This window comes from Heterodontus francisci, chromosome 30, assembly GCF_036365525.1.
Source record: "Heterodontus francisci isolate sHetFra1 chromosome 30, sHetFra1.hap1, whole genome shotgun sequence".
In the NCBI taxonomy this organism is placed as follows: domain Eukaryota; kingdom Metazoa; phylum Chordata; class Chondrichthyes; order Heterodontiformes; family Heterodontidae; genus Heterodontus; species Heterodontus francisci.
The window spans coordinates 60,165,882-60,188,751 of NC_090400.1; positions in this window are offsets into that span (position 1 = coordinate 60,165,882).

Here is a 22,870-nt window from a genome sequence, read left to right on the forward strand (position 1 = left end):
CCTGAATAAACAGTGACTCTGTACAGTTACACAGTGAGCGATCCTCACCCTGAATAAACAGTGACTCTGTCCAGTTACACAGTGAGTGACCATCACCCTGAATAAACAGTGACTCTGTCCAGTTACACAGTGAGTGACCCTCACCCTGAATAAACAGTGACTCTGTACAGTTACACAGTGAGTGACCATCACCCTGAATAAACAGTGACTCTGTCCAGTTACACAGTGAGTGACCCTCACCCTGAATAAACAGTGACTCTGTACAGTTACACAGTGAGTGATCCTCACCCTGAATAAACAGTGACTCTGTACAGTTACACAGTGAGTGACCCTCCCCCTGAATAAACAGTGACTCTGTACAGTTACACAGTGAGTGACCCTCACCCTGAACAAACAGTGACTCTGTACAGTTACACAGTGAGTGACCCTCACCCTGAACAAACAGTGACTCTGTACAGTTACACAGTGAGTGACCCTCACCCTGAATAAACAGTGACTCTGTACAGTTACACAGTGAGCGATCCTCACCCTGAATAAACAGTGACTCTGTACAGTTACACAGTGAGTGACCCTCACCCTGAATAAACAGTGACTCTGTACAGTTACACAGTGAGTGACCCTCACCCTGAATAGACAGTGACTCTGTGCAGTTACACAGTTAGTGACCCTCACCCTGAATAAACAGTGACTCTGTACAGTTACACAGTGAGTGATTCTCACCCTGAATAAACAGTGACTCTGTACAGTTACACAGTGAGTGATCCTCACCCTGAATAAACAGTGACTCTGTACAGTTACAGTGAGTGACCCTCACCCTGAATAAACAGTGACTCTGTACAGTTACACAGTGAGTGATCCTCACCCTGAATAAACAGTGACTCTGTACAGTTACACAGTGAGTGACCCTCACCCTGAATAAACAGTGACTCTGTACAGTTACACAGTGAGTGATCCTCACCCTGAGTAAACAGTGACTCTGTACAGTTACACAGTGAGTGATCCTCACCCTGAATAAACAGTGACTCTGTACAGTTACACAGTGAGTGATCCTCACCCTGAATAAACAGTGACTCTGTACAGTTACACAGTGAGTGACCCTCACCCTGAACAAACAGTGACTCTGTACAGTTACACAGTGAGTGACCCTCACCCTGAATAAACAGTGACTCTGTACAGTTACACAGTGAGCGACCCTCACCCTGAATAAACTGTGACTCTGTACAGTTACACAGTGAGTGACCCTCACCCTGAATAAACAGTGACTCTGTACAGTTACACAGTGATGGACCCTCACCCTGAATAAACAGTGACTCTGTACAGTTACACAGTGAGTGACCCTCACCCTGAATAAACAGTGACTCTGTACGTTTACACAGTGAGTGACCCTCACCCTGAATAAACACTGACTCTGTACAGTTACACAGTGAGTGACCCTCACCCTGAATAAACAGTGACTCTGTACAGTTACACAGTGAGTGATCCTCACCCTGAGTAAACAGTGACTCTGTACAGTTACACAGTGAGTGATCCTCACCCTGAATAAACAGTGACTCTGTACAGTTACACAGTGAGCGATCCTCACCCTGAATAAACAGTGACTCTGTCCAGTTACACAGTGAGTGACCATCACCCTGAATAAACAGTGACTCTGTCCAGTTACACAGTGAGTGACCCTCACCCTGAATAAACAGTGACTCTGTACAGTTACACAGTGAGTGACCATCACCCTGAATAAACAGTGACTCTGTCCAGTTACACAGTGAGTGACCCTCACCCTGAATAAACAGTGACTCTGTACAGTTACACAGTGAGTGATCCTCACCCTGAATAAACAGTGACTCTGTACAGTTACACAGTGAGTGACCCTCCCCCTGAATAAACAGTGACTCTGTACAGTTACACAGTGAGTGACCCTCACCCTGAACAAACAGTGACTCTGTACAGTTACACAGTGAGTGACCCTCACCCTGAACAAACAGTGACTCTGTACAGTTACACAGTGAGTGACCCTCACCCTGAATAAACAGTGACTCTGTACAGTTACACAGTGAGCGACCCTCACCCTGAATAAACAGTGACTCTGTACAGTTACACAGTGAGTGACCCTCACCCTGAACAAACAGTGACTCTGTACAGTTACACAGTGAGTGACCCTCACCCTGAATAAACAGTGACTCTGTACAGTTACACAGTGAGCGACCCTCACCCTGAATAAACTGTGACTCTGTACAGTTACACAGTGAGTGACCCTCACCCTGAATAAACAGTGACTCTGTACAGTTACACAGTGAGTGATCCTCACCCTGAGTAAACAGTGACTCTGTACAGTTACACAGTGAGTGACCCTCACCCTGAATAAACAGTGACTCTGCAGTTACACAGTGAGTGACCCTCACCCTGAATAAACAGTGACTCTGTACAGTTACACAGTGAGTGACCCTCACCCTGAATAAACAGTGACTCTGTACAGTTACACAGTGAGTGATCCTCACCCTGAATAAACAGTGACTCTGTACAGTTACACAGTGAGTGATCCTCACCCTGAATAAACAGTGACTCTGTACAGTTACACAGTGAGTGACCCACACCCTGAATAAACAGTGACTCTGTACAGTTACACGGTTATTGACCCTCACCCTGAATAAACAGTGACTCTGTACAGTTACACAGTGAGTGACCCTCACCCTGAATAAACAGTGACTCTGTACAGTTACACAGTGAGCGACCCTCACCCTGAATAAACAGTGACTCTGTACAGTTACACAGTGAGTGATCCTCACCCTGAATAAACAGTGACTCTGTACAGTTACACAGTGAGCGACCCTCACCCTGAATAAACAGTGACTCTGTACAGTTACACAGTGAGTGATCCTCACCCTGAATAAACAGTGACTCTGTACAGTTACACAGTGAGTGACCCTCACCCTGAATAAACAGTGACTCTGTACAGTTACACAGTGAGCGATCCTCACCCTGAATAAACAGTGACTCTGTACAGTTACACAGTGAGTGATCCTCACCCTGAATAAACAGTGACTCTGTACAGTTACACAGTGAGTGACCCTCCCCCTGAATAAACAGTGACTCTGTACAGTTACACAGTGAGTGACCCTCACCCTGAACAAACAGTGACTCTGTACAGTTACACAGTGAGTGACCCTCACCCTGAACAAACAGTGACTCTGTACAGTTACACAGTGAGTGACCCTCACCCTGAATAAACAGTGACTCTGTACAGTTACACAGTGAGCGACCCTCACCCTGAATAAACAGTGACTCTGTACAGTTACACAGTGAGTGACCCTCACCCTGAACAAACAGTGACTCTGTACAGTTACACAGTGAGTGACCCTCACCCTGAATAAACAGTGACTCTGTACAGTTACACAGTGAGCGACCCTCACCCTGAATAAACTGTGACTCTGTACAGTTACACAGTGAGTGACCCTCACCCTGAATAAACAGTGACTCTGTACAGTTACACAGTGAGTGATCCTCACCCTGAGTAAACAGTGACTCTGTACAGTTACACAGTGAGTGACCCTCACCCTGAATAAACAGTGACTCTGCAGTTACACAGTGAGTGACCCTCACCCTGAATAAACAGTGACTCTGTACAGTTACACAGTGAGTGACCCTCACCCTGAATAAACAGTGACTCTGTACAGTTACACAGTGAGTGATCCTCACCCTGAATAAACAGTGACTCTGTACAGTTACACAGTGAGTGATCCTCACCCTGAATAAACAGTGACTCTGTACAGTTACACAGTGAGTGACCCACACCCTGAATAAACAGTGACTCTGTACAGTTACACGGTTATTGACCCTCACCCTGAATAAACAGTGACTCTGTACAGTTACACAGTGAGTGACCCTCACCCTGAATAAACAGTGACTCTGTACAGTTACACAGTGAGCGACCCTCACCCTGAATAAACAGTGACTCTGTACAGTTACACAGTGAGTGATCCTCACCCTGAATAAACAGTGACTCTGTACAGTTACACAGTGAGCGACCCTCACCCTGAATAAACAGTGACTCTGTACAGTTACACAGTGAGTGATCCTCACCCTGAATAAACAGTGACTCTGTACAGTTACACAGTGAGTGACCCTCACCCTGAATAAACAGTGACTCTGTACAGTTACACAGTGAGCGATCCTCACCCTGAATAAACAGTGACTCTGTACAGTTACACAGTGAGCGACCCTCACCCTGAATAAACAGTGACTCTGTACAGTTACACAGTGAGTGACCCACACCCTGAATAAACAGTGACTCTGTACAGTTACACGGTTATTGACCCTCACCCTGAATAAACAGTGACTCTGTACAGTTACACAGTGAGTGACCCACACCCTGAATAAACAGTGACTCTGTACAGTTACACGGTTATTGACCCTCACCCTGAATAAACAGTGACTCTGTACAGTTACACAGTGAGTGACCCTCACCCTGAATAAACAGTGACTCTGTACAGTTACACAGTGAGCGACCCTCACCCTGAATAAACAGTGACTCTGTACAGTTACACAGTGAGTGATCCTCACCCTGAATAAACAGTGACTCTGTACAGTTACACAGTGAGCGACCCTCACCCTGAATAAACAGTGACTCTGTACAGTTACACAGTGAGTGATCCTCACCCTGAATAAACAGTGACTCTGTACAGTTACACAGTGAGTGACCCTCACCCTGAATAAACAGTGACTCTGTACAGTTACACAGTGAGCGATCCTCACCCTGAATAAACAGTGACTCTGTACAGTTACACAGTGAGCGACCCTCACCCTGAATAAACAGTGACTCTGTACAGTTACACAGTGAGTGATCCTCACCCTGAATAAACAGTGACTCTGTACAGTTACACAGTGAGCGACCCTCACCCTGAATAAACAGTGACTCTGTACAGTTACACAGTGAGTGATCCTCACCCTGAATAAACAGTGACTCTGTACAGTTACACAGTGAGTGACCCTCACCCTGAATAAACAGTGACTCTGTACAGTTACACAGTGAGTGATCCTCACCCTGAATAAACAGTGACTCTGTACAGTTACACAGTGAGTGACCCTCACCCTGAATAAACAGTGACTCTGTACAGTTACACAGTGAGTGATCCTCACCCTGAATAAACAGTGACTCTGTACAGTTACACAGTGAGTGATCCTCACCCTGAATAAACAGTGACTCTGTACAGTTACACATTAATTGACCTTTTAACTGCATTTGCTTAGAACCTTTCTTTTTTCTTTCTTTCTCTTTTTCTTTCCATCTCACTCCTTTTCGATAAAGTGCCACACAAACTGTTAGTTGGTCAGATGAGGGCTCATGGTGTTGGGGGTAATATATTAGTGTGAATAGATGATTGGTTAACAGACAGGAAGCAGAGAGTGGGCATAAATGGGAGATTTTCAAGTTGGCAAGCAGTGAATAGTGGGGTGCCACAAGCATCAGTGCTGGGGCCTCAGCTATTTACACTCTATATTAATGACTTGGATGAAGAGACAGAGAGTAATGTATCTAAGTTTGCTGATGATACAAAGCTCGGTGGAAAGGTAAGCTGCGGGGAGGATGTAGAGAGGCTGCAAAGAGATATAGACAGGTTAAGTGAGTGGGCAACAAGATGGTGAATGGAATATAATGTAGGAAAGTGTGAAGTTGTTCACTTTGGTTGTAAAACTGCAAAAAGCTGAATTTTTTGAAAAGGTGTGAAACCTATAATTGTCGATGTTCAGAGACTTGGGTGTGCTTGTACAAGAAATGCAGAAAGTTAACATGCAGGTACAACAAGCAATTAGGAAGGACAATGGCATGTTGGCCTTTATTGCAAGGGAATTGGAGTACAGGAATAAGGAAGTATTGCTGCAATTGTACAGGGTTTTGGTGAGACCACACCTGGAATACTGTGTGCAGTTTTGGTCTCCTCATTTAAGAAAGGATATACTTGCACTGGAGACGGTGCAGTGAAGGTTCACTAGATTGGTCCCTGGGACGAGGGGGTTGTCCTATGATGAGAGGCTGAGTAAATTGGGCTTTTATTCTCTGGAGTTTAGAAGAATGAGAGGTGATCTCATTGAAGCATATAAGATTCTGAAGGGGTTGGATAGGGTAGAAGTTGAGAGATTGTTCCCACTGGTCAGGGAATCTAGAACACAGGGACACAGTCTCAGGATAAGGAGCCAATCATTCAGGACTGAGATGAGGAGAAATTACTTCACTCGGAGGGTTGTGAATCTTTGGAATTCTCTACCCCAGAGGGTTGTGGATGCTCCTTCATTGAATACATTTAATAGAGTCATAGAGTCATACGGCATAGAAACAGGCCCTTCGGCCCACCGCATCCATGCTGACCATAATGCCTATCTATACTAATCCCACCTGCCTGCATTAATTCCATATCCCTCTATGCCTTGCTCATTCAAGTACCTGTCCAGATGTCTCTTAAATGTCGGTACTGTTCCTGTCTCCACCACCTCCTCAGGCAGCTCATTCCAGATACCCACTTTACCCCTTTGATCCCCTTTAAACCTCCTCCCTCTCACCTTAAATCTATGCCCTCTAGTTTTAGTCACCCCTACCATGGGAAACAGACTCTGGCTATCTACCCTATGTCTCTCATAATTTTATATACCTCTATCATATCCCCTCTCAGCCTCCTTCGCTCCAGGGAAAACAGACTCAGCCTATCCAATCTCTCTTTATAACTCAAGCCCTCCAAACCAGGCAACATCCTTGTGAATCTTTTCTGCACCCTCTCTAGCTTAATCACATCTTTCCTGTAGTGTGGCGACCAGAACTGCACACAGTATTCCAAATGAAGTCTAACCAACGTTATGTACAACTCTAACATGACGTCCCAACTCTTATACTCAATGCCTCAGCCGATGAAGGCAAGCATGCCATACGCCTTCTTCACCACCCTGTCTACCTGTGCTGCCACTTTCAGGGAACTATGTACTTGCACCCCAAGGTCTCTCTGCTCAACAACACTCCCCAGAGCCCTGCCATTCACTGTATATGTCCTGCCCTGGTTTAACTTCCCAAAATGCATCACTTCACACTTGTCTGCGTTAAATTCCATTTGCCAATCCCTTGCCCACTTTCCCAGTTGATCTATATCCTGTTGTAACCTTAGACAACCTTCTTCACTGTCCACTATACCACCAATTTTGGTGTCATCTGCAAACTTACTAATCATGCCCCTTACATTCACATCCAAGTCATTAATATATATGACAAACAACAGAGGGCCCAGCACCGATCCCTGCGGCACACCACTGGTCATCGGCCTCCAATCTGAAAAGCAACCCTCCACTACCACCCTCTGCCTCCTATCACCAAGCCAATTTTGTATCCAATTTGCTAGCTCACCCTGGATCCCATGTGTTTGAACCTTCTGGACCAGCCTACCATGTGGGACCTTGTCAAAGGCCTTGCTAAAGTCCATGTAGACAACGTCCACCACCCTGCCCTCGTCAATCCTCTCGGTCACCTCTTCGAAAAACTCAATCAAATTCGTGAGACATGATTTCCCACGCACAAAGCCACGCTGACTATCCCTAATCAGAACTTGCCTTTCCAAATGTGTATTAATCCTGTCTCTCAGAATCCCTTCCAATAACTTTCCCACCACTGATGTAAGGCCTGTAGTTCCCTGGCTTATCCCTGCTACCCTTCTTAAATAAAGGCACAACATTAGCTATCCTCCAGTCTTCCGGTGCCCTCACCCATGGCTAACGATGATACAAAAATCTCTGCCAGGGCCCCAGCAATCTCCTCCCTTGCTTCCCATAGCATCCTAGGATACACCTGGTCAGGCCCTGGGGATTTATCCACCTTAATGTACTTCAAAACCTCCAACATCTCCTCCTTTGTCATGTTGATATGCTTCAGGATATCGGTGTTCCCTCCCTTGAACTCACTAGCTTCCATGACCTTCTCCACGGTAAATACGGATGAGAAATATTCATTTAAGACCTCGCCCATTTCCCATGGCTCCACACATAGATTGCCACATGATCCTTAAGGGGACCTACTCTTTCCCTAGCTACCCTTTTACTCTTAATATACTTATAGAATCTTTTAGGATTCTCCTTTATCTTATCTGCCAGGGAAATCTCATGGCCCCTTTTCGCCCTCCTAATTTCCTTCTTAAGTGTAGTCCTACATCCCCTATACTCCTCGAGGGACTCGCTTGATCCCAGCTGCCTATACCTGACATATACCTCCTTCTTTGTCCTGACCAGACCCTCAATATGCCTCATCAACCAAGGTTCCCTGAACTTGCCAGCCTTGCCCTTCCATCTAACAGGAACATGCCAGCCCTGAACTCTTCCTATCTCACTTTTAAAAGCCTCCCACTTGCCAGACATCCCTTTACCTGTAAACAGCCTCTCCCATTCAACTTTTGAGAGTTCCTGTCTGATGCCATCGAAATTAGCCTTTCCCCAATTTAGGACTTCAACCTGAGGACCAGTCCTATCCTTTTCCATAACTATCTTGAAGCTAATAGAGTTATGGTCACTGGTCCCAAAGTGCTCCCCCACTGACACATCAACCACCTGCCCATCCTCATTTCCGAAGAGGAGGTAGAGTGTAGCCCCTTCTCTAGTAGAGCCATCCACATACTGCTTCAGAAAACTATCCTGGACACACTTAACAAATTCTTCCCCATCTGATCCCTTAACACTAAGGCAGTCCCAGTCAATATTAGGGAAGTTAAAATCACCTACTATTACAACCCTATAATTCCTACACCTATCTGTGATTTCCCTACATATATGCTCCTCCACCTCCCTCTGACTATTGGGGGGCCTATAGTATAATCCCATCAAAGTGATCACCCCTTTCTTATTTCTAAGTTCTACCCATATGGCCTCGCTGGACATTCCCCCCGGGATATCCTCTCTAAATACTGCCGCGATGTCCTCCCTAATCAATAGTGTAACTCCCCCTCCGCTCTTACCTCCACTTCTGTCACGCCGGAAGGATCGGTACCTCGGAACATTAAGCTGCCAGTCCTGCCCATCCCTCAACCATGTTTCCGTAATAGCTATAATATCACAATCCCATGTACCGATCCATGCTCTGAGTTCATCTGCCTTACCTGTAAGGCTTCTTGCATTAAAGTAAATGCAGTTTAGCCTACCAGACCTTCCACGCTCCCTGTCCTGCCCCTGCCCGGCCTGCCTACTGGGCTTGCTTGCTTTAACCTCTATATTTGCCTCAATTATCTCATCGGAGAGACTACTACTTTGGGTCCCACCCCCCTGCAAGACTAGTTTAAACCCTCCTGAGTAGTGCTAGCAAACCTTCCCACAAGGATATTGGTCCCCTTCCAGTTTAGATGCAACCCGTTCTTCTTGTACAGGTCACCTCTGCACCAGAAGAGATCCCAATGATCTAAGTAGCTGAAGCCCTCCCGCCTACACCAGCTCTTCAGCCACGCATTCATTTGCCTTATCCTCCTATTCCTACCCTCACTAGCACGTGCACAGGGTGTAATCCTGAGATTACAACCCTAGAGGTCCTGCTTTTTAACCTTCTGCCTAACTCCCTATATTCACTTTGCAGGACCTCATCTCTCTTCCTGCCTATGTCGTTAGTATCAATATAGACCACAACCTCTGGCTGCTCACCCTCCCCTTTCAGAATGTCCTGCAGCTGCTCCGAGACATCCTTGACACTAGCACCACGGAGGCAACATACCATCCTGGAGTCTCGTTTGCGACCACAGAAATGCCTATCAGCACCCCTTACGACAGAATCCCCTATCACAATAGCTCTTCCACCCCTTTTCCTCCCCTGCTGTGCAGCAGAGCCCTCCGTGGTGTCACGAACTTGGCTGTTGCTGCTTTCCCCTGGGAGGCCATCCCCCTCAACAGTATCCAAAGTGGTATATCTGTTTGAGAGGGGGATGGCCACAGGGGACTCCTGCACTACCTACCTGAGCCTACTACTCCACCTGGTGGTCACCCATCCCTTTTCTGCCTGTGCAGCCATTACCTGCGGTGTGACCACCTCACTAAACATGCTATCCATGACATCCTCAGCATCGCGGATGTTCCACAGTGAATCCACCCACAGCTCCAGCTCTGTAATGCGGGTAGTCAGTAGCTGCAGATGGATACACTTCCTGCACACATGGTCATCAGGGACACTGGAAGCGTCCCTGATTTCCCACATAGCGCAGGAGGAGCATATCACGGGGCTGAGCTCTCCTGTCATGACTTACCCTTAGATTAATTAGTTACTCTATTAATTAAAAAATACTAATTATACTAGGGGCCTTGTTCTACCCACTCCAATCTAAAGTCCTTAAAAAAAAATCACTTTAGTAGTACTCACCTTATCACCAGAGGTTTTATTTTCAACAAAAAAACAACTTACCCCTTAATTTTTGAAGATATTCTAACAGCTGCTACTCACCAACCAATCATCTTGCAACTCTCCTGTGATGTCACTGTTGGCTTTTTTTCAAAACTCAGGCGTGCCGTTGCTGCTGTTTTTAAACACCGCTGGTCTCACTCAGTCTCCTCCTCTCCCGCTGTCGCTGCTCTTTTTAAACACCGCCGGTCTCACTCAGTCTCCTCCTCTCCCGCTGTCGCTGCTCTTTTTAAACACCGCCGGTCTCACTCAGTCTCCTTCTTTCCCGCTGTCGCTGCTCTTTTTAAACACCGCCGGTCTCACTCAGTCTCCTTCTTTCCCGCTGTTGCTGCTCTTTTTAAACACCGCCGGTCTCACTCAGTCTCCTTCTTTCCCGCTCTAGCTGCTCTTTTTAAACACTGCCAGTCTCACTCAGTCTCCTTCTTTCCCGCTGTCGCTGCTCTTTTTAAACACCGCTAGTCTCACTCAGTCTGCTTAAGGCAGGAATAGATAGATTTTTGGTCTCGTAGGGAATCAAGGGATATGGGGAGTGGGCAGGAAAGTGGAATTGAAGCCCAAGATCAGCCATGATCATCTTGAATGGCGGAGCAGGCTTGATGGGCCGAATGGTCTACTTCTGCTCCCATTTCTTGCCTTCTTGTTTTCTTGTGTATTGCTGCTCAATGTTTGTGAATTGTTGGAGGACTCCCATCATGGTTGAGTTTATTTATTTATTTATTCAGAGATACAGCACTGAAATAGGCCCTTTAGCCACCAAGTCTGTGCCGACCAACAACCACCCATTTAAGCCTACAGTAATCCCATATTCCCTACCACCTACCTATACTAGGGGCAATTTATAATGGCCAATTTACCTATCAACCTGCAAGTCTTTGGCTGTGGGAGGAAACCGGAGCACCCGGCGAAAACCCACGTGGTCACAGGGAGAACTTGCAAACTCCGCACAGGCAGTACCCAGAACTGAACCCGGGTCGCTGGAGCTGTGAGGCTGCGGTGCTGCCCCTACGCCACTGTGCCACCTCTAGGGGGACAGTGTTGATTCAGTTGTGAATGTTTAGGGCTTACAGCACAAAATGCACCCTAGTTTGCTACAAATTCACTCAAAGGGGATGTTAGTGGCAGTGCAAATATTGAACGTGCTCTTTGTTCAGGACAAAGGATAATAAAAGGGCAGAATGATTTGTTGAACGGTTAATGTACCAGACCTGAGGTTTCTCCACACTCGCCCTAGTACTAATCTGGCCACTGATCAATTAGGTGGCTTAATAGGATGGTGGAATTATGGCCGGAAGCATGTTCTGCATGTGTGATTACAACACAGCTGAGTCTCTGCAATCTTCCACAGCTGACCATTGGGTGCTCTGTCTGACTGTGCCTCAATAATGTCCACACATTGATCACAAATATCCCACAGCTGCACTTGTTCGAGGAAGTTTCTCCAAATCTAAACCAGATTCTCAGGACCAGCAGGAAAGAAAATCATTTTTCTGGCCCACAAGTTGTAATTTTTTGAGCATTTTTTAAATGTTTTTCACTGAACCCTGCTCGATATTCTCTGTTTGTCTGAGAGGATTTTTCTGGCTTGAGTATCACTCACTTTAGATATTGTAAAATTTCCCTGATTGCAGCTTCACATTGTGCCAGTTTTCCATGAATTATTGATGGAATTACAAAATATTCCAAGGTATGTTCAGCTCAGAAACAGGCCATTCGGCCCAATTGATGCATGCCAGGATTTCTGTTTCACATGGACCTCATCACACTTGCCTTTATTTCACCCTATCAACATAACCTTCGATTCCTTTCCCCCTCATGTACTTTTTTTTATTTGTTCATGAAATGTGGTTGTCGCTGACAAGGCCAGCATTTATTGCCCATCCCTAATTGCCCTTGAGGGGACTCCCCAAAGCCTGTCCACCATCTACAAGGCACAAGTCAGGAGTGTGATGGAATACTCTCCACTTGCCTGGATGGGTGCAGCTCCAACAACACACAAGAAGCTCAACACCATCCAGGACAAAGCCCGCTTGATTGGAACCCCATCGACAAATGTTCACTCCCTCCACCACCGATGCACAATAGCAGCAGTGTGTACCATCTACAAGAAGCACTGCAGCAACGCACCAAGGCTCCTTAGACAGCACCTTCCAAACCCGCAACCTCTACCAACCAGAAGGACAAGGGCAGCAAATGCATGGGAACACCACCACCTGCAAGTTCCCCTCCAAGTCATACACCATCCTGATTTGGAACTATAATCGCCGTTCCTTCACTGTCACTGGGTCAAAATCCTGGAACTCCCTTCCTAACAGCACTGTGGGTGTACCTACCCCACGTGGACTGCAGAGGTTCAAGAAGGCAGCTCACCACCACCTTCTCAAGGGCAATTAGTGATGGGCAATAAATGCTGGCCTGGCCAGTGACACCCACATCCCATGAACAAAAAAAAAGGTGAGTTACTTGCTGCAGGATTCCCAGCCTCTGACCTGCTCTTGTAGCCACAGTATTTATATGGCTGGTCCAGTTAATTTTCTGGTCAATTGTAACCCCCAGGATGTTGATAGTGGGGAATTCAGTGATGGTGATGCTGTTGAATGACAAGGGGAGATATTTAGATTCTCTCTTGTTGGAGATGGTCATTTTCTGGCACTTGTATGGAGCAAAGTTTACTTGCCACTTATCAGCCCAAACCTGAACGTTGCATGCAGGCACGGACTGTTGCAATATCCAACTTCCCTTTAAATGTATCGATACTACAGGGCGGCACAGTGGCGCAGTGGTTAGCACCGCAGCCTCACAGTTCCAGGGACCCGGGTTCGATTCCGGGTACTGCCTGTGTGGAGTTTGCAAGTTCTCCCTGTGTCTGCGTGGGTTTTCTCCGGGTGCTCCGGTTTCCTCCCACAAGCCAAAAAGACTTGCAGGTTGATAGGTAAATTGGCCATTATAAATTGTCACTAGTATAGGTAGGTGGTAGGGAAATATAGGGACAGGTGGGGATGTTTGGTAGGAATATGGGATTAGTGTAGGATTAGTATAAATGGGTGGTTGATGTTCGGCACAGACTCGGTGGGCCGAAGGGCCTGTTTCAGTGCTGTATCTCTAATCTAATCTAATCTATTCACCTCAACCACTCCCTGTGGTAGTGAGTTCCACATTCTCACCACTCTCTGGGGAAAGAAGTTTCTCCTGAATTCCTGTTTGAATTTATTAGGGATTATCTTATATTTATGGCCCCTAGTCCTGGTCTTGTCACAAATGGAAACACCTTCTTCACATCTACCCTATCAAATTCATTCATAATTTTAAAGACCTCTATCAGGTCATTCTCTCAGCCCCAGTCTGTTCAATCTTTCATGATAGTTATAACCTCTCAGTTCTGGTATCAATCTAATAAATCTTTCTTTGCACCTTCCCCAGTTCCTCTTTACCAGGGTTGTCCAACATACGGCCTTTGGGCCAGGATACGGCCCACCAAATGTTTCCATCTGGTCTGCAGGTGTAAACTGTACTCAGGGCTGTTCCTCATCCTCGCCAGGGCTCGGTAACTGGAAATGGGAAATTTCCCAATGTCTTCTTGCAGAGCAGCCTTTTTACAAACATCACGCTGTCAGTTTCACAGTTGCTGAAGCAAGATCGCACTTCCCAAGTTTGACAGATTCAGGGTTTTCCAACTTTTTAAAAAACCCGCTGGAAAACCCAAATCTGTTCAATGTTGGGAAGTTGGTTCCTGCTTCGGCAGCTGAACTGTGAAACTCGGCACCATGTTTTTAAATAAACTGAACAGCCACAAAGCTGCTGTGCTGAGCGCTCCCACTCAGTGTAACTGTTGGAGAGAGAGAGAGGGGGACAGACAGAGAGGGGGACAGAGAGAGAGGGGACAGAGACAGAGAGGGGTACAGAGAGAGAAGGGGACAGAGAGAGAGGGGACAGAGACAGAGAGGGAGAGAGAGAGAGAGAGACGGGAAGAGAGAGAGAGGGTGGACAAAGCGGGGTACGGGGGGGGGGGACAGAGAGAGAAAGCGGACAGAGAGAGAGGGGACAGAGACAGAGAGGGGGACAGAGAGAGTGAGGACAGAGACAGAGAGGGGGACAGAGAGAGAGGGGGGACAGACAGAGAGAGAGGGGACAGAGACAGAGGGAGAGACAGAGAGAGAGAGGACAGAGACAGAGAGGGGGACAGAGAGAGAGGGGGGATAGACAGAGAGGGGGACAGAGAGAGAGGGGACAGAGACAGAGAGGGGTACAGAGAGAGAGGGGGACAGAGAGAGAGGGGACAGAGACAGAGAGGGAGAGACAGAGAGAGAGAGGGGAAGAGAGAGAGAGGGTGGACAAAGCGGGGTACGGGGGGGGGACAGAGAGAGAAAGAGGACAGAGAGAGAGGGGACAGAGACAGAGAGGGGGACAGAGAGAGTGAGGACAGAGACAGAGAGGGGGACAGAGAGAGAGGGGGGACAGACAGAGAGAGAGGGGACAGACAGAGAGGGGGACAGAGAGAGAGGGGGGACAGACAGAGAGAGAGGGGACAGAGACAGAGAGGGAGAGACGGAGAGAGAGAGGACAGAGACAGAGAGGGGGACAGAGAGAGAGGGGGGACAGACAGAGAGAGAGAGGACAGAGACAGAGAGGGGGACAGAGAGAGAGGGGGGACAGACAGAGAGAGAGGGGACAGAGACAGAGAGGGGGACAGAGAGAGAGGGGGGACAGACAGAGAGAGAGGGGACAGAGACAGAGAGGGGGACAGAGAGAGAGGGGGGACAGACAGAGAGAGAGGGGACAGAGACAGAGAGGGAGAGACAGAGAGAGAGAGGACAGAGACAGAGAGGGGGACAGAGAGAGAGGGGGGACAGAGAGAGAGGGGACAGAGACAGAGAGGGGGACAGAGAGAGAGGGGGGACAGACAGAGAGAGAGAGGGGACAGAGACAGAGAGGGAGAGACAGAGAGAGAGAGGACAGAGACAGAGAGGAGGACAGAGAGAGAGGGGGGACAGACAGAGAGAGAGGGGACAGAGACAGAGAGGGAGAGACAGAGAGAGAGAGGGGAAGAGAGAGAGAGGGTGGACAAAGTGGGGTGGGGTGGGGGGGGACAGAGAGAGAAAGAGGACAGAGAGAGAGGGAAACAGAGAGAGGGGGACAGAGAGAGAGAGGGAACAGAGACAGAGAGGGAGAGACGGAGAGAGAGAGGACAGAGACAGAGAGGGGGACAGAGAGAGAGGGGGGACAGACAGAGAGAGAGAGGACAGAGACAGAGAGGGGGACAGAGAGAGAGGGGGGACAGACAGAGAGAGAGAGGACAGAGACAGAGAGGGGGACAGAGAGAGAGGGGGGACAGACAGAGAGAGAGGGGACAGAGACAGAGAGGGGGACAGAGAGAGAGGGGGGACAGACAGAGAGAGAGAGGGGACAGAGACAGAGAGGGAGAGACAGAGAGAGAGAGGACAGAGACAGAGAGGAGGACAGAGAGAGAGGGGGGACAGACAGAGAGAGAGGGGACAGAGACAGAGAGGGAGAGACAGAGAGAGAGAGGGGAAGAGAGAGAGAGGGTGGACAAAGTGGGGTGGGGTGGGGGGGGACAGAGAGAGAAAGAGGACAGAGAGAGAGGGAAACAGAGAGAGGGGGACAGAGAGAGAGAGGGAACAGAGAGAGAGAGTGGGGGGAACAGAGAGGGGGGGGGACAGAGAGAGAAAGAGAACAGAGAGAGGAGGAAACAGAAAGAGAATGGGAGAGAGAGAGAGAGGGAACAGAGAGAGAGAGGGGGGACAGAGGGGGGAAACAGAGAGAGAGGGGGGACAGAGAGAGGAACACAGAGAGAGAGGAACACAGAGAGAGAGAGGGAACAGAGAGAGATGGGGAACAGAGAGAGAAGGGGAACTGAGACAGAGAGGGGGGGACGGACAGAAAAGGGGTACAGAGTGAGAGGGAACAGAGAGAGAAGGGGGAACTGAGAGGGAGGGGGAACAGAGAGAGGAGGGGGACATAGAGAGAGGAGGACAGAGAGAAGGGGGGACGGGAGGGACAGAGAGAGGGGGGACAGAGAGAAAAGGGGTACAGATGGAGAGGGAACAGAGAGAGAGGGGCACTGAGAGAGAGGGGGGGAACTGAGAGGGAGGGGGAACAGAGAGGAGTGGAACATAGAGAGAGGGGGGACAGAGTGGGGGGGGGGGAACACAGAGCGATGACGACACAGAGAGGGTGGAACATGGAGAGAGATGGACAGAGGGAGAGATCAAGATTACTCCTGACTGATGGAAACCTATCCAGAATACTCTGCATTGATATATCACGTATGTGGACAGAGATTGACTACTTATGTCACGAAATCAGTTTTCAATATAGTGACGAGAAACTAAGTCAGTAAATTAGTCTTCTCATTTAAAGCTTCTTCACAAAAATGCAGATTTGTTGTTGTTTCTATTAGTAAGATTAACTTTTTCGTGCCTTTATTTTTTGAAATTTGCTCACTGGCCCCCAAGCCGAGCAAAAATCGTAATGCGGCCCTCTGCCCGAAAAAGTTGTGCAACCCTGCTCGATATCCTTTGATACAATAGGGAGATCTGAATTGTTCACAGAGAAGGTGCAAAACATATTTACTAGAATTACACCAGAACTGAGAGAGAACTCTAATCCCTAACTTAAGTTGGATAAGTATATAAGAATGTAAGAAGCAGATGAAGGGGTAGGCCATTCAGACCCTCGAGCCTGCTCCGCCATTCAGTAATGACTGATCTTTGACCTCAAATTCTCTTTCCGGCCCAATCCCCATATTGATTGATTTCTTCAGAGTCCAAATATCTAGGAAGCTGAGCCCGGAATATCCTGAGCAGTGCACAGAATCCAGACTATCAGCTGCAGCACCCAGGTTGTGCACATATTCTCAATTATTTATGAATTAATTGCATTAATTGGCCTTGTCATCCTGCTTCATTGATCAATCGTGTATTTGGGAGAGACTCAGAAGCTAATTAAGTTTTTCTTTGTATGAAATTTATTACCCTGCCACAGATTCCGTCACAGCAATCCATCCAGATGCTGGAATTCTGCTCAGCTCCACACATCACTGCCTCCGCTCAACGAACTGAGTAACAAACTCAGCCCGTAGGCAGAAGAAGTAACTGAGTCCACAGCAATCTCCACTGACACAATTTTATGGCAGTTTCTTCTGCTGCTCTCCTGATGGCGCTGACAACCTCCTGGCACAGGTTCACTGGGGTACGGGTTCCACACACACTGACTCTCACTGGGGTACGGGTCCCACACACACTGACTCTCACTGGGGTACGGTTCCACACACACTGACTCTCACTGGGGTACGGGTCCCACACACACTGACTCTCACTGGGGTACGGTTCCACACACACTGACTCTCACTGGGGTACGGGTCCCACACACACTGACTCTCAGTGGGGTACGGGTCCCACACACACTGACTCTCACTGGGGTACGGGTCCCACACACACTGAGTCTCACTGGGGTACGGGTCCCACACACACTGACTCTCACTGGGGTACAGGTCCCACACACACTGACTCTCACTGGGGTACGGGTCCCACACACACTGAGTCTCACTGGGGTACGGGTCCCACACACACTGACTCTCACTGGGGTACAGGTCCCACACACACTGACTCTCACTGGGGTACGGTTCCACACACACTGACTCTCACTGGGGTACGGGTCCCACACACACTGACTCTCAGTGGGGTACGGGTCCCACACACACTGACTCTCACTGGGGTACGGGTCCCACACACACTGAGTCTCACTGGGGTACAGGTCCCACACACACTGACTCGCACTGGGGTACGGGTCCCACACACACTGACTGTCACTGGGGTACGGGTCCCACACACACCGACTCTCACTGGGGTACGGGTCCCACACACACTGACTCTCACTGGGGTACGGGACCCACACACACTGACTCACTGGGGTACGGGACCCACACACACTGACTCTCACTGTGGTACAGGTCCCACACACACTGACTCTCACTGGGGTACAGGTCCCACACACACTGACTCTCACTGGGGTACGGATTCCACACGCACTGACTCCCACTGGGGTACGGGTCCCACACACACTGACTCTCACTGGGGTACGGGTCCCACACACACTGACTCTCACTGGGGTACGGGTCCCACACACACTGACTCTCACTGTGGTACGGGTTCCACACACACTGACTCACACTGGGGTCCGGGTCTCCCACACACTGACTCACACTGGGGTACGGGTCCCACACACACTGACTCGCACTGGGGTATGTGTTCCACACACACTGACTCTCACTGGGGTACGGGGCCCACACACACTGACTCTCACTGGGGTACGTGTTCCACACACACTGACTCACTGGGGTACGGGTCCCACACACACTGACTCTCACTGGGGTACGTGTTCCACACACACTGACTCACTGGGGTACGGGTCCCACACACACTGACTCTCACTGGGGTACGGGTTCCACACACACTGACTCTCACTGGGGTACGGGTTCCACACACACTGACTCTCACTGGGGTACGGGTCCCACACACACTGACTCTCACTGGGGTACGTGTTCCACACACACTGACTCTCACTGGGGTACGGGTTCCACACACACTGACTCTCACTGGGGTACGGGTCCCACACACACACTCTCACTGGGGTACGGGTCCCACACACACTGATTCTCACTGGGGTACGGGTCCCACACACACTGACTCTCACTGGGGTACGTGTTCCACACACACTGACTCTCATTGGGGTACGGGTTCCACACACACTGACTCTCACTGGGGTACGGGTCCCACACACACTGACTCTCACTGGGGTACGTGTTCCACACACACTGACTCTCATTGGGGTACGGGTTCCACACACACTGACACTCACTGGGGTACGGGTTCCACACACACTGACTCGCACTGGGGTATGTGTTCCACACACACTGACTCTCACTGGGGTACGGGTCACACACACACTGACTCGCACTGGGGTATGTGTTCCACACACACTGACTCTCATTGGGGTACGAGTCCCACACACACTGACTCTCACTGGGGTACGGGTTCCACACACACTGACTCTCACTGGGGTACGGGTCCCACACACACTGACTCTCACTGGAGTATTGATCTAGGTGCTCTGAGTGCTGTGGGAGTGCTGCACTGTTGGAGGTGCCGTCTTTCAGATGAAACATTAAAGCAAGGCCCCATTTGACACTGTAAGAAGGTGTTAAAGATCCCCTGGCACTATTTGAAAAAGAAGTTGTTTTGCTCACATCACTGAATTAAAACAATTTATCTGGTCATTTGTGGGATCTTGCTGTCCATAATTTGGCTCCTGTGTTTCAGACATTACAACAGTGACTACACTTCAAAAATACTTCATTGGCTGTGAAGCCCTTTGGGACATCCTGGGGATAGGAACGACTCTGAATAAATCAAACCTTCTTTCTTTCTGGTGTCTGTCACTCAGTGTTAAATGGGCAATGCATTTAGACCAAAGGCCTGCTGTTAATCTGTTCTACTATTGTCCCAGTCTCTGGCCTGACAGTGCTGGGGTTTAGTTGACTGAAAGAATCTTCACTGCAGCTCATGGCCTGAATCCTAACAGTACGTATGTGACTTCACCATAAGGATTCAGAGACAAATTCATCTGTTCTGTGCCCACGGCACTGCACTGTAGTCCTGTATCACCATCTGCTGGTGCAAACATCAAACATCCAAACGTACTCAGAGGCAGAAAATAAAAGCAAAATACTGCGGATGCTGGAAATGTGAAATAAAAACACTAAGTGCTGGAAATACTCAGCAGGTCTGGCAGCATCTGTGGAGAGAGAAGCAGAGTTAATGTTTCGAGTTGTATATGACTCATTTTCCAAACTGAAGGATGGTAGAAATGTGATGGTTTTATGCCATTGAAAGGGGGGAGGAGGGGAAGAAGAACAAAACGGAGGGTGTGTGATAGGGCAGAGGGCAGGAGAGATTAAATGATAAAGATGTCATGGAATAAAAGGCAAAGGGAGTGATAATAGTTGTAATAAAAGACAAAACATTTGTCCAAAGAGGGTGTTAATGACAAAATAATGAACAGCTCTGTCCAAAAGCAAAAACATGAAAAAACAAGTTAAAGACCGGCATTGGTTTAAAAAAAACAATCAAAATGGGGTCATGGTCTGAACTCAATGTTAAGTCCAGGAGGCTGTGAAGTGCCGAATCGGAATATGAGGTGCTGTTCCTCGAGTTTGCGTTGAGCTTCCCTGGAACAGTACAGCAGGTCGAGGACAGAAATGTGGGTATGAGAGCAAGATGGTGAATTAAAATGGCAAGCAACCAGAATGGAGGTGTTCCACAAAGCGGTCGCAGATCTGTGTTTGGTCTCCCCAGTGTAGAGGAGACCACATTGTGAACAGTGAATACAGTAGACAAAATTGAAAGAAGTACAAGTAAATGACTGCTTCACCTGGAAGGAGTGTTTGGGCCCTTGGATAGTGAGGAGAGAGGAGGTAAAAGGGCAGGTACTACACCTCCTGCGATTGCAGGGGAAGGTGCCGTGGGAAGGGGACGAGGTGCCGGGAGTGATGGAAGAGTGGACCAGGATGTCAGGGAGGGAAGGGTCTCTTCAGAATGCTGACAGGGGAGGGGAGGGGAGGGGAAGATGTGTTTGATGATGGCATCACGCAAGAGGTGGTGGAAATGGTGGAGGATGATCGTTTGGATGTGGAGGCTGGTGGGGTGGAAAGTGAGGACAAGGGGAACCTTGTCATGGTTCTGGGAGGGAGGGCAAGGGATGAGGGCAATAGAGTGGCAAATGGGTCGCACACGGCTGAGGGCCCAGTAAACCACAGTGGTGGAGAATCCTCGGTTGAAGATTCAGATGTATTTCCTAGAGAAGGTTGACTGAGTTTGCAATACTCAGTTAGCCATTTTCCTGGCTGTTATCTGACCTTTCCCTACATTACAACAATGGCCACACCTCAAAATTATTTAAGGGGAAGCTAAACAAGTAAATGAGGGAGAAAGGAATAGAAGGAGATGCTGATAGGGGGAGATGAAGTAAGGTGGGGAGAGGCACGGAGCAGATGGGCTGAATAGTCTGTTTCTGTGCTGCAGACTTGATGTAACTCCTATGTAAAGTGTTTGGGGCATCTGAGGTCACTATATAGGTGAAAGTTCTTCCTACATTACAACAATGGCTACACTTGTTGGTTGTGGTTGTTGGAGGTCAATCATCTCAGCTCCAGGACATCACTGCAGGAGTTCCTCAGGGTAGTGTGCTCGGCCCAACCATCTTCAGCTGCTTCATCAATGACCTTCCTTCAATCATAAGATCAGAAGTGGGGATTTTCACTGATGATTGCACAATGTTCAGCAGCATTTGCAACTCCTCAGATACTGAAGCAGTCCGTGTAGAAATGCGGCAAGACCTGGACAATATCCAGGCTTGGGCTGATAAGTGGCAAGTAACATTCACGCCACACAAGTGCCAGGCAATGACTATCTCCAAGAAGAGAGAATCTAACCATCTCCCCTTGACATTCAATGGCATTACGATATCTGAATCCCGGACTATCAACATACTGGGGGTTACCATTGACCAGAAACTGAACTGGAGTAGCCATATAAATACTGTGGCTACAAGAGCAGCTCAGAGACTGGGAATCCTGCGGCGCGTAACTCACCTCCTGACTCCCCAAAGCCGGTCCACCATCTACAAGGCACAAGTCAGGAGTGTGATGGAATACTCTCCACTTGCCTGGATGGGTGCAGCTCCAACAACACTCAAGAAGCTCGACACCATCCAGGACAAAACAGCCACTTGATTGGAACCCCATCTACAAACATTCACTCCCTCCACCACCGACACACAGTGGCAGCAGTGTGTACCATCTACAAGATACACTGCAGCAATGCACCAAGGCTCCTTTGACAGCACCTTCCAAACCCGCAACCTCTACCAACTAGAAGGACAAGGGCAGCAAATGCATGGGAACACCACCACCTGCAAGTTCCCCTCCGAGTCACACACCATCCTGACTTGGAACTATATCGCCATACCTTCACTGTCACTGGGTCAAAATCCTGGAACTCCCTTCTTATCAGCACTATGGGTGTACCTACCCCACATGGACTGCAGCGGTTCAAGAAGGCAGCTCACCACCACCTTCTCAAGGGCAATGAAGAGAGACTGGATAGGTTAGGATTGTTTTCCTTAGAGCAGAGAAGGCTGAGGGGGGACCTGATTGAGGTATACAAAATTATGAGGGGCACTGATAGGATAGATAGGAAGAAACTTTTTCCCTTAGTGGAGGAGTCAATAACCAGGGGGCATAGATTTAAGGTAATGGGCAGGGGGTTTAGAGGGGGTTTGAGGACATTTATTTTCACCCAGAGGGTGGTTGGAATCTGGAACACACTGCCTGAAGAGGTGGTAGAGGCAGGAACCCTCACAACATTTGAGAAGTATTTAGATGAGCACTTGAAATGCCAGAGC